Below are 12297 nucleotides of genomic sequence, written 5' to 3' on the forward strand. Positions count from 1 at the left end.
CAAGAGTGAAGCCATGGAGGCAGGTAAGCATAGGTCTTTTCTGGGGTGGATAGGTAGTCTTATTTGTATATAGCAGCCTTTCTGCAACTGGGACCATGGATTTATTCTTAGAGAGTGTAAGGTATACGAAGGTTTTAAATTTTGTTTTTATATTGGTTATAATACAATATTATTTTACCAGTAATAATCTGCAATAAAAAGATGTTTTTGTTGACCAGGATGCCAATTTCTTAAATTAGTGTTTCCCAGACTGACGTCCTTGAATGTGACCTTGAGAGTCATTGAGAAATTTTTTCCCTTTCAGAAGGACCCATAAATTACTCAAGTTTGAGAGGTACTGGCCTACAGATTAAGGTGTAAAAATGGGATATAAAGAGATGAGGTTAGAAGGTGATATTTTGATTCTAAAGAGTCTCGATGCCATCCTATGTTATTAACAGTGTACTTTACTCACTGGATAGTGGGAAGCCCCTTAGGCTCTTAATCAGAGGAGCGCTAGTTTCAGATCTGTGTTATATTCACTATGGATTGAGACATGTTGGATTGATTATAAGGGGTAGAGATTGCTGGCAGAAGACCTGGAATGATACAGTGGGACCCCAAGCTGTAGTCATTCTTTTGTTGGTTCATTTATTAGGTCATTCATTCATTCAACAGAATTCACTGAGCTTCTACTATGTGCCAACCTCTCTTGTGGTCATTGGGAATATGACAGAAGACAAAGCAGATAAAAGTTACTATGTAATGTAGTAAAGTACATAGTACTTTACATAGTACATAGTACATTTACATGGTACGTAGTAATTTACTATGTAATGTACATTACATTACATACTGTGTATGTGATGTAGTTTCGTTCCACTCAGGGAAACCAGCAATAAACTAGATAAATAAGTAAAATATATAGTATGTGCCAGGGAGGGTAAAATAGGAAAGAAAGATATGAAAAGGCAAAGAAAGGATGGTGAGATTTCAGAAAGAAAAACCTAACTGGGAAGATCACCTTTTGGGATAAAAACATGACGAAAGTAATGGATGATGCAGTATCTAGGAATCAAGTGTTATATGCAGAGAGAACCGCAAGAATTCAGGGCAGAAGAAGGACAGGGATGCCTGGCAGGGAGACTGGTGTGGCATGGGAAGAGCAGGTAGCAAATGAGGTCAGAGCAGTTATGGGGTGGTAGTGGGATTGTGGGACCAGATTCTTTAAGAGCACGTCATCTCCTCAGCTTTTTCTGAGCTAGGAAACCTTTGGAGGTTTTGAGCTGAGAGTGCCATGGTGTTTGGCTGCTCCACTGAGAATGGACTGAAGCTTGAGGTCATGGGCATGAGTAAGGAAAGTTGGGAAACGAGTACAATAAACCAGGTGAGAGATGATGGTGGCTTGGACCATAGTAGTGGTAGTGGGAGTGGTGAGAAGTGGTCACATTCTGATCATCTTGAATATTCAAAATATAATTATATTCTGGTCCATTTGCTGATAGACCAGATATGGGGAGTAAGAGAAAGGAGTCCAGAATGATTCCATGCTGTGGGAAGTTGGGGGAATGGAAAGGGTGGCACAGACCTGAGGGGAAATGTGAGAAAAAGAGATGGGAGTGATATGCTGGAAGTTTCACTCGAGAGACTCTGAAATTGGCGATTCCATTAACAGATGGGGAACATAGAAGTGGGGGAGAGTGGATTTCAGGGACAAGATGTTGACTTTCTTTTGGAACAGAAATTTTCAGTTTCAAAATAAATGTTCAGTTTTGAATTTTCAAAATGTGTTCTCTTTCTAGAAAATTTAGGGTACAAGGGTTCATATTTTAAAAGGGAGATAGTACAGTCATTTGGTTTCTATGGAAAGCTAGTCATAATTTTCCATCCTTCTGAGTTAGATTTTAACACAAGTCTCATTATTGTATTTGAGATGCTCTTAATTTTTCAAACACGCAGAGGTGTATTTTTTCAAGCATCCACAGATTTTAAGTACAAATTTTCATGTAAGCTTAAATTCAACACTGCTTTCTTTTAAAATGCCTATTAAGGCCAGGTGCAGTGACCCACACCTGTAATCCCAGCACTTTGAGAGGCTGAGGCAGGTGGATCTCTTGTGCCTAGAGTTTGAGAGCAGCCTGGGCAACATAGCAAGACCCCATCTCAAAAAAAATGCCTATTATTTTTGCTAGCTTTTCTTCTGTTTTGGGCCATGCATACTATTACTTGTCTCCAGTCTCATATCCCTTTATATCCTTTCCAGATATAAAATTCTGGGAATGATAGAGTTGACTGTCCATCTTGTTGGAGAAGGTGGTATGAAAAAGAAACAATTCATAAAGAAATGTAAGCAAATGTAGAACAGGTAAGAAGTAGAAATAAAAAGTTCAGAGATTGAATCTTTCATAAAAAGAGTGTATAAATTGATTTTTCAATCTTAGGCATTCATCTATAAAGACTACAGGAGTATTAACCCCTTGAAATAAGACTTCGTTTTGTAGTCTTTAAGCATTTCTTTTAAGCAGTATTATTAACAATGCATGATGCAGCTGTTAAAATGAAAATGCTACACTTGGAACGTGTATTTTCAACAAATCGAGTCTGTAACCATCACTTTTAAGCTTCAGTCTCCGCCAGTGTTGAAACAAGCATTTAGAAGTCTGTGTTTTTGTGGCCTTGTTTCACTCAGAACTTTTTGAGCTTCTGACCCAGCCTTTTGGAATGGCTCCCCTGCACCCTTGACTTCCTGTGTCTTAGCTCCCTTAAGTATCAAGACATGAGAATAGCAGCATTCTGACAAGCTCTTCCTAATGGTGTTCTACTTATATATAGTATCAGTATTTCTTTTATTTGCATAGTACCGATGAAAATTCAGGAAAAAAATTATTTTCCCACGTTTCTCTTAGGTAAATAAGGAACTTGGAATAACAAATTATAAAGCATTTTTTCTTCTATGATCTGGAGCCAAATAATACCCCAAAAAATTGTAAATGCCATCACTCTATTGCAATGAGCGCTTACTCTATGGTGTGAAATATTATATTGCTTTCCCAGTAAACAACGTAAGGACTTCTGGAGGGTGAACTTATAGTAAGTTATATCTACTCTTAATCATAGGTATATCCAGTGATTCCCATAACACATGCCATGTATATTTTTAAATTTTATTTAGTTCCGGGTTACGTGTGCAGGATGTGCAGGTTTATTACACAGGTAAACATGTGCCAATACACACCACATTATCTTTCAATTCAGTGTAATTTTCATTAATATTAACAATACTTAATGTTTACCAGCATGTATTAAATAGTTTGGTTCTAGTAAACATAGACTTTCTAGAAATACACTCCACTATGAAATTCTTTTTTTTTTTTTTGAGATGGAGTCTTGCTCTGTCGCCCAGACTAGAGTGCAGTGGCGCGATCTCGGCTTACTGCAACCTCCGCCTCCAAGGTTCAAGCACTTCTCCTGCCTCAGCTTCCTGAGTAGCTGGGACTACAGGCGCCCACCACCACACCTGCTAATTTTTTTGTATTATTAGTGGAGACGGGGTTTCACTGTGTTAGCCAGGATGGCCTCGATCTCCTGACCTCGTGATCCACCTGCCTTGGCCTCCCAAAGTGCTGGGATTACAGACGTGATTTCCATTGTGAAATTATTTGCAGCTGACAGGATTATGTTTAAAATGACCCTAACAGAAAAGGTGAATTGTTTCGTGAATGATTTTGTGACAGCTGCTTAGCTGTATGAATAAATAGGAAAAAGAACCTAGATCTCCCTGCCTTACCACTTAGTAAATCCCAGTTGGATCAAAGACTTACATGTAAATAATGAATCATAAAAGTATTAGAGCATGACTGTTTTACAGAATCTGAGGGTAGAGCGGGCCTTCCAATTAAGACACAAATCCCAGAAGCCATAAAAAAAATCCTTGATACATTTGACTATGTAAAAATTTAGATTATCTTTATGATTGAATATACTGCGAAACAAAGTCAAAAGATAAGTTAACTGGGAAATATTTGCAACAATAAGACAAATGAGTAATTCCTTAGTTCTTTGAAATCAGTAAGAAAAATAGCAACTCAAGAGGAAAATAGGTAATAGATATGAGCAAGCAATTACAGAAGTCGAAATATAAATGGCATGAACTCAAGAGAAGTTCAAGAGAGTTCTTTCTTGAGAACTTGAGAGAACTCAGGAGAATATTCAACTTTCATTGTAATTAAATACATGAAAATTAAAATAGCAGACAAATGTCTATTTACTGGCAAAGATGAAAACAAATTCATAATGTGCTATGCCTGAGATGTGGGGAAAAACAGGCACTGCTGATGTGTGAGCAGTTTGGGACATCATTCTATTTGGAGGGCACTTTGGCAGTATTTACCAGATTCAAATATACATGTCCTTTAACCTACACCTATATTTGCACTTACGGAAAATTAGCCCACATATAAAGCTCTATGAATTTGCAAGAATTACCATGTTTGTGCAGCTTTGCTTGTAATAGCAGAAGGCTGGCTGTAACCCAGATGCCTTCAGCAAAGGACTGACTATGATGCAGTATATCATGGAATCATATTGCACTGTGAAAAGGAAGTAAAAGTCCTGTGAGTGCTCATATGAAAATATCTCCAAAATATATTGTTGAGTTAAAAGGCAAACTTTAGAATATTATGTTTAACATGTTCTTACTTAGAAAAAAATGGGAAGGGTATCATTGGTTTTTTTCGGGGGAAAGCATCTGAGGAATAGAAGTCTGAGGAAAGGACATTTACTTTTTATTTTTTACTACTTTTGGGAATATTTTTACCATGTGCATATATTACCTTTTTTTTTTTTTTTTTTGGAGACACTCTGTTGCCCAGGCTGGAGTGTGGTGGTATGATCATAGCTTATTGCAGCCTCAAACTCCTAGGCTCAAGGGATCTTCCTGCCTCAGCCTCCCACATAGCTGGTAGTACAGGTATGTGCCATCACGCCTGGCTAATTTTTAAATTTTTTGTAGAGACAAAGTCCCACTATTTTGCCCAGGTTGGTCTCAAACTGTGGGCTCAAGTGATCCTCCCAACTCAGCCTCCCAAAGTGCTGGGACTACAGGTGTGAGCCACTGTACCCATCCTATATTACCTTTTTAACTGAAAGCACTAGCTAAGTAAAACTAAAATCACCACCTTAGAGCTTTAGTAATGAGAAAAGTAAAGAGAAGGAAGGGTTATATATAAATTTCCCCAGCATAGAAATGTGAATCTTTTGATGTAAAAAGGAGCAATTGGTAGATTTAACAACTAAGACTCTTTCCAGTAAAATACAGAAGATTCAGATTCCCATATATCAGTGTCTTCTAAAATATAATTCACAGACTACCTGCTTATTAAAATACAGATCCCTGGGCCCCAACCCAGTCCCACTGAGTTAGGCTTTTGAGTGAACCCTGAGAATGAGCAGTTTTAACAAGCTCTTTTAATTAGTCTTATGCTCATTTAAATTTGACAACTACTTTCCTAGTTCCCTAGTCTTATACTCATTTAAATTTGAGAACTACCTCCCATCTTCACTTTAAATAATAATTGATTAAACAAATAGCTTTGTGCTTGTCCATCCTAAAATATAATCACACAATACACTTAATGTCTTATTTTAAAGCATATTAAGAATTAGCCTCTAATAAGTCTATTTGCCTTAATTTGACTCTTAAAACTGCAGACAACTCAAGGCAAGTAAAACTCATGACTGTATTTCTGCATAGTGGTCAGATGGACTTCACATAAGAAAGATTGATAAGAAAAGATGATCAGTCATGATAAGCACTTAGCAGGGAAAAAAAGGTAGTAAAAAGATTTATAAAGGCAGGGTGTGGTGGCTCATGCCTGTAATCCCAGTACTTTGAGAGGTCGAGGCAGACTTATCTGAGGTCAGGAGTTTCAGACCAGCCTGGCCAACATAGTGAAACCCAGTCTTTACTAAAAATACAAAAATTACCCAGGCATGGTGCATGCCTGTAATCCCAGCTACTCAGGAGACTGAGGCATGAGAATCACTTGAACCTGGGAGGTGGAGGTTACAGTGAGCCGAGATTACGCCACTGCACTCTAGCCTGGACCACAGAGCAAGACCCTGTCTCAAAAACAAAAACAAACAAACAAACAAACACACAAATCACAAAGGGAAAAGGTTTTTGGGTTAGAGTTAGGCTAACATTTTAACAACATTTTGCAGCTTTATGCTTCAAAACATTATAAAATTAAAATGCAAACTAGGAAAAATGGTGTTGCAAATATAATAGATAACTTATAAGTAACATGAGCATTTTTGAAAATTGAATAGAAAAATGGACATAGTAGACATGGCTAACAATTGTTGATTCTCAGATTTCATCGTTTAAATTTATAGTTTAACCGTCAACATTTATTGACAGTATATGTTAGTATCAGTAAAGTACAGACTGAGCTGTATAACAAAGAAACCAAATATATTGAGGCTCAATAAGGTAGTAGTTCATTTTTCTCTCAAGAAACAATCTAAAACAAGCTTGCCTAATCCACGGCATGCATGCTGCCCAGGATGGCTTTGAATGTGGCCGAAAACAAATTTGTAAACTTTCTTAAAACATTATGAGTTTTTTTGTGTGATTTTTTTTTTTCTTTTAGCTCATCAGCTGTCATTAGTGTTAGTATATTTTACATGTGGCCCAAGACAGTTCTTCTTCTTCCAGTGTGGCCCAGGGAATCTGAAAGATTGGACACCCCTGGTCCAAATGATAATGGACTATCCAAGGGAAGTAGGCAGCTTTGTTTTGCAAGGTCTTCCAGGACCTAAGTCCCTTCTCTGTTGTTGCTCCAGCATCTCCTAGGGTGATATTATTGTCTGTATCTGGCTGTCATTCCAGCCCACAGGAGGGGAAGTGGGATATCCAAGGCAGGTGACTGCATCTTCTTTTTTTTTTTTTTTGAGACAGAGTCTCACTCTGTCACCCAGGCTGGAATGCAGCGACGTGATCTTGGCTCACTGCAACTTCCACCTCCCGGGTTCAAGCAATTCTCCTGCCTCAGCCTCCTGAGTAACTAGGATTACATTACAGGCACCTGCCACTACACCCTGCTAATTTTTGTATTTTTAGTAGAGATGGCATTGCATTATGTTGGCCAGGCTTGTCTCGAACTCCTGGCCTCAAGTAATCTGCCCGCCTCAGCCTCTCAAAGTACTGGGATTACAGATGTGGTCCCCACGCCCGGCCTGTTTTTGTCGTTTCTAGCCATATCTCATTGGTTGCAGACTTAAAACTTGGCCACATGGATCTGGAAGAGAGATTGGAAAAGCAGCTCAGCAGCAGTGTATGTAGTTAAACTCAAGGATGCCATACCAAAACAAAGAAAGGGAGAATAAATAGGCGGAAACAGTTAGGAGTCTCTGCTGTCAGATGCCTCCATGTGTCCATGCACTCCCCTCTTCCATGCAGAGAACACATTCATCCTTCCTCATTGGAGAAGACTCGAAGTCCTGTCCAATTAGTGTATCCAGCTCAGAATCCAGAATCTCTGGGCTCTATCAGATCTTTGTGGCTCTCTGAGAGTAATTTCTTTGATTATTGTTTGTGGCCTTTGGCTTTGTCCTCTGGAAGGCTCTTTTTTGTCCATTATCCCCAGTGACCACACCTGAAGTGGTTGTTGGACATTTCACCTTCTGCTTGATGCTGATTTGGGAACCTGAAGATTACTTTAGGGATCAAGCAGTCTTAAACCTTGGTAGAAGTGTTTTTTAGTATCTTGGCAATACGCTTCCCTTATATGCTTAGTAGTCTTTTGGTCTATTTACATCAGGTAGGTTCCATGGAACTGTAGCCATGCCAAAATATTTCTCCTTCTGCTAATGGTTCTTATACCCGTTGAATCTCCTCTTTCCTTTACCAGCTTGGGTACCCATCACAGATTTTCTCAATTTAGTGGTAGCCTTACCTTGATGCCATCTGAAAAAAGTAGGCCTGGGAAGAAAGGTAACACCCTTAACCTAATTTTTGCTGCTAGACTGGCTCCGAAGCACATTTTATTTCCTGCCGTTTGGATTCAGAAGCAACCTGAGGCTTCAAATTTCTGGATTCTCATTAAATTTATATTGCAGGCCTCGGGCAGAGAAACTGTCTTAGCAGAGCTCTCGTCCGTTCCATCTCTGCTTGCAAACCAGCTAATTCTTTATATCTCTCTTGTGCCATCCTAAACTCAGTAAGGTGCAGGAAACACAGAGTAATGTTCTGATTTTTTTCCAGCCAATCCCAGGTCATCACAAGCAGTGGTATTGCTGCTGCCACAGGTCATCTGCCTTTTCTGCCTACAGCCTGACCACTAAGTCAGTGCCAATATCTTGTGCCTTTGTGAATGCAGCACCCCAATTCTTGAGCTAATTTCTCAATTGGAGGACAAGTTAGGTTGCTGTAATGAAGAGATATCAAAATAGCGTGGCTCAAAGAAGACGGTATTTCTTTCTTATTTAATAGTCCAGAGTAAGCAGGTAGGCCAGGGCAGGTAGCAGTTCTGATCTACAGGGTCGTCTAGGGACCTGGGTCCCCTCTGTCTTGCTACCTTCTCCCCGGGTAGATGACCTTGGCAGTATAGTAAACAGCCAGTTCATCAGCACAGTAGTCACATTGCACCCCACAGGAAGAAGCAGAGCACAGGGAAGCAGTTGTCTTCATTCTTCATGGAGGTGACCTTGAGGTCTTCCTGCTCTAGTCTCATTGGCCTGAACTTAGTAATAACAAGGCCCCAGCTAGCTGTGAGGGGCACTTTTACTCCTGCAAAAACTTAAGGTCCTCTGTAACTAGAAGGAAAACAGAATGACGCTGGAGTAATAGTTAATCATCTCTGCCACAAGCAAATTGGCTACCTATTTGGAAGGAAAAGACCATTTTGTATCCTCGTGTCATATGATGTATCAAAATAAATTCAAATAAATGAAATGATTACATATTTAGCTGAGAAACAATATATGGGGCTATTTATTTGATCTCCACATGGGAAAGATATTTTTTTCGAACATGAAAATAAAGGAAAATCATAAAGAGAAAGGCTGATAGATGCGAGGAAGAAGAAGTCGGAGAAATGTTTCCTTGCCTTTTCCAGCAACTGCAGTTGCTGCTTTTGAAAACAGAGGAAGGGGGCCTTAAGCCAACAAATGCGGGCGGCCACTATAAGCTGGAAAAGGCAGGGAAACAGATTCTCTTCCAGAGCCTTTCGAAAGGAGCCCAGCCCTGCGAACACCTTGATTTTAGCCCTGGAGTCCCATGTTGGACTTCTGATTTATAGAACTGTAAGATGATGCATTTGTATCATTTTAACCACTAAGTTTGTGGTAATTTGTTATAACAGGAATAGGAAACTAATCACCAAGTTTTACGTGTGTGTGTGTGAGAGAGACTGTGTGTGTGTGTTTGTGTGTGTGTGTGTATTATTTATTTTTTGTTTGTTTGTTTGTTTGTTTGAGACAGGGTCTCATTCTGTTGCCCAGGCAATTGTGGCTCACTGCAGCCTTGATCCCTGGGCTCAAGCAGTCCTCCTACCTGAGCTTCACAAGTACCTGGAACTACAGGCATGTGCCACCATACTCAGCTAATTTTTTTATTTTTTGTGAAGACAGGGTTTCACTATATTGCTCAGGCTGAGCTCAAACGATCCACCTGCCCTGGCTTCCCAAAGTGCTGGGATTACAGGTGTGCACCACCTCGCCCAGTGTGCTTGTATTTTTAAATAGTGATACTCTATGCTGATGAAGCGGACACTGTCAGCTACTACTGATGGGAATGTAAATTACTGCTAACCCTCCTGAAAAACAGTTTGCGAGTATATTTCCTAAGATCTAGAGTGTTCATACATTTTAACTTACCCTAAAGAAATAATTTGGAAAGTAGCTAATATTCACATACAAAGATTTTCACACCAGCTTTATCAGTATTCGCAAATAAGTTGTTGGAAACAGCTATCCAACATTAGGAAAATGGTTAAATGAGATTTTATATATCTGTATAATACAATATCACAAAACCATTAACAGTTATTATAAAGAATGATGAAATGAGAAAACGCTTGATAGACTATAAAATGATTCAGTGCATAGGCTGTATATTCAGTATGATATCTGTGGTTACCTATGTATGATTAAGTATTGATTGATCGAGGGCATGAGAGAGATGCATTAGGGAAAAAACTGAAAGAAGAAAAGACTGGAAAATCAAAATATTAGTAGTGGTTGTCTGACTTGGGGTATTCAGTTTATAGATGATTTTTTTTTCTTCTTTATGCATTTCTTTTCAAAATTTTCTACTATGAATGTGTATTAATATATACTTTTAAACAAAAAGGCAAAATAAAAGTTGTGTGACAAGAAACAAGGAATGAAACAAAATGAGGGGAAGTAGACATCTCTCAGACCAGTACTAAGGCCATTTTTCCCCTTTGCATTGCTGAGAGATTATTGTATATGATCTTAATAAAAATATTGTGAGAGAAACTGGGCTTGGTGGCTCACACTTGTAATCTCAGCACTTTGGAAGGTTGAGGTAGGCAGATTGCTTGAGGCCAGGAGTTCAAGAGCAGCTGGCTAACATGGTGAAACCCCATCTGTACTAAAAATACAAAAATTAGTCGGGTGTAGTGGCATGTGCCTGTAGTCCCAGCTACTCAGGAGGTGAGGCAGGAGAATAATTTGAATGCAGGAGACAGAGGTTGCAGTGAGCTGAAATCACACCACTGCACTCCAGCTGGGCAATACAGTGAGTGAGATTCCATCTCAAAAAAAAAAAAAAAAAAAAAACCTTGTGAGAGGCCAGCCTCGGTAGCTCATGCCTGTAATCCTAGCACTTTGGGAGGCCAAAGCAGGAGGATCACTTGAGGCCAGGACGACTAGCCTGGGTAACATAGCAAGACCCTGTCTTTACAAAAAATTTAAAAATTAGTTGGGTGTGGTAGTACATGCCTTTCATCCTAGCTACTTGAGAGGCTGAAGTGGGAGGATCACTTGAGCCTGGAGGTCGAGGCTGCAGTGAGCTGCCTTCACACCACTGCAGTCCAGCCTGGGAGACAGAGCAAGACCCTGCCTAAAAAAAAAAAATCCTGTGAGACAGAAAGTATCTTTGGAGAAATTGAAACAGAAAGAGAATATGATTTTCTAAAGATTATATGGTTAATTAATTTAGCTAAGACTAGAAGCTAAGCCCTGTGATAGCTAATCTAATATTATTTTCACTGTGTTTTTAATGTATTTTCTATAGCTGGTATTTGATAAGATATTAAAAGCTTCTTTAGGGCCAAGTCTGTAATACTCATCTTCATATTCCCTTTAGTGCCTAGCTGCAGGTGCCTTGACCATAGCAGATACTCAGTAGGTATTTTTAATTGAATCATTATTGACCAAAATTAATAAAGATACCAAAATAAAATAGATTTTTATGAAAGAAAACAGGCTGTGATACCAAAGTTTTTGGAAGGCTCATTACTTTTCCACCACCACATCTATTTCTCTTTTCGTGTCTTCCTTTTTCCTGTAGGTGATTCATAACATTTCAAACCCTTTTTATTGCCCACCTTTTCTTGGGCTAAATAAAGGAAAACTATTTCCAGCACTTTTGCCATTTTCAACATCAAAAAAATCCTGTAAACATGACTTTTTTTTAAAGGCTTTTTTTTTTTTTAAAAGAATATAACCTAAGAGTTGATTTTGATATGGCATAATTAGGAATTGGGAGAAAGTTTCTGAACTATTGACATATTGAGTTTTGGAGGTATTTTTATGTATTCTAAATTACTTCATATTAAAAATATATAGAATTTAAATTCTGAATACTAGAATAGCACTGAGGAAGTATCTGCCGGATTTCTAAAAAGCCAACTTGAATGTTAGCAACAATGTTAGTCATAATAAACTAGAGGTTTATAAAGTAGGTTTATGAACAGAATAAAAATATTCTGTACTGTGTGCCTTTGGATTTAAGAACATTGGGTTTTCTTAACAATCAGTAATTTTTTTTATTATTATTATTAACAGAGAACCTTCAGAATGGGATCATGTGAGAGAGCAGAGATTTGTGGACTGATGAAATTAGCTATAATTTCGATTTCTAGTTCTGGCTGAGCCACTAGCTAGTTGTATGACTGGAGCTCCCCCCGGGCACCATACTTTTTAGAGAAAGGAAAGTTATAAAATTAGAAATGTGATTTTACATGTGTTATTAACTTTCTGGAAGGGGTTGAGTTATAAACTCTCAAGATTTTAATTCTAAAACATCACATTATTTAAGTAGAAATAATTTAGGAATCGTAGGTATTT

At 38.6% G+C, this 12297-nt stretch overlaps 1 protein-coding gene across 1 annotated transcript in view; it reads left to right on the forward strand.

The window, feature by feature from the left end:
* The window catches only part of SLC49A4 (solute carrier family 49 member 4), an 82560-nt gene that overhangs the window by 12710 nt on the left and 57553 nt on the right, over positions 1 to 12297 (forward strand). The gene's annotated exons all lie outside the window — the stretch shown is intronic.

The sequence above is a fragment of the Chlorocebus sabaeus genome, chromosome 22, assembly GCF_047675955.1.
Source record: "Chlorocebus sabaeus isolate Y175 chromosome 22, mChlSab1.0.hap1, whole genome shotgun sequence".
NCBI lineage: Eukaryota > Metazoa > Chordata > Mammalia > Primates > Cercopithecidae > Chlorocebus > Chlorocebus sabaeus.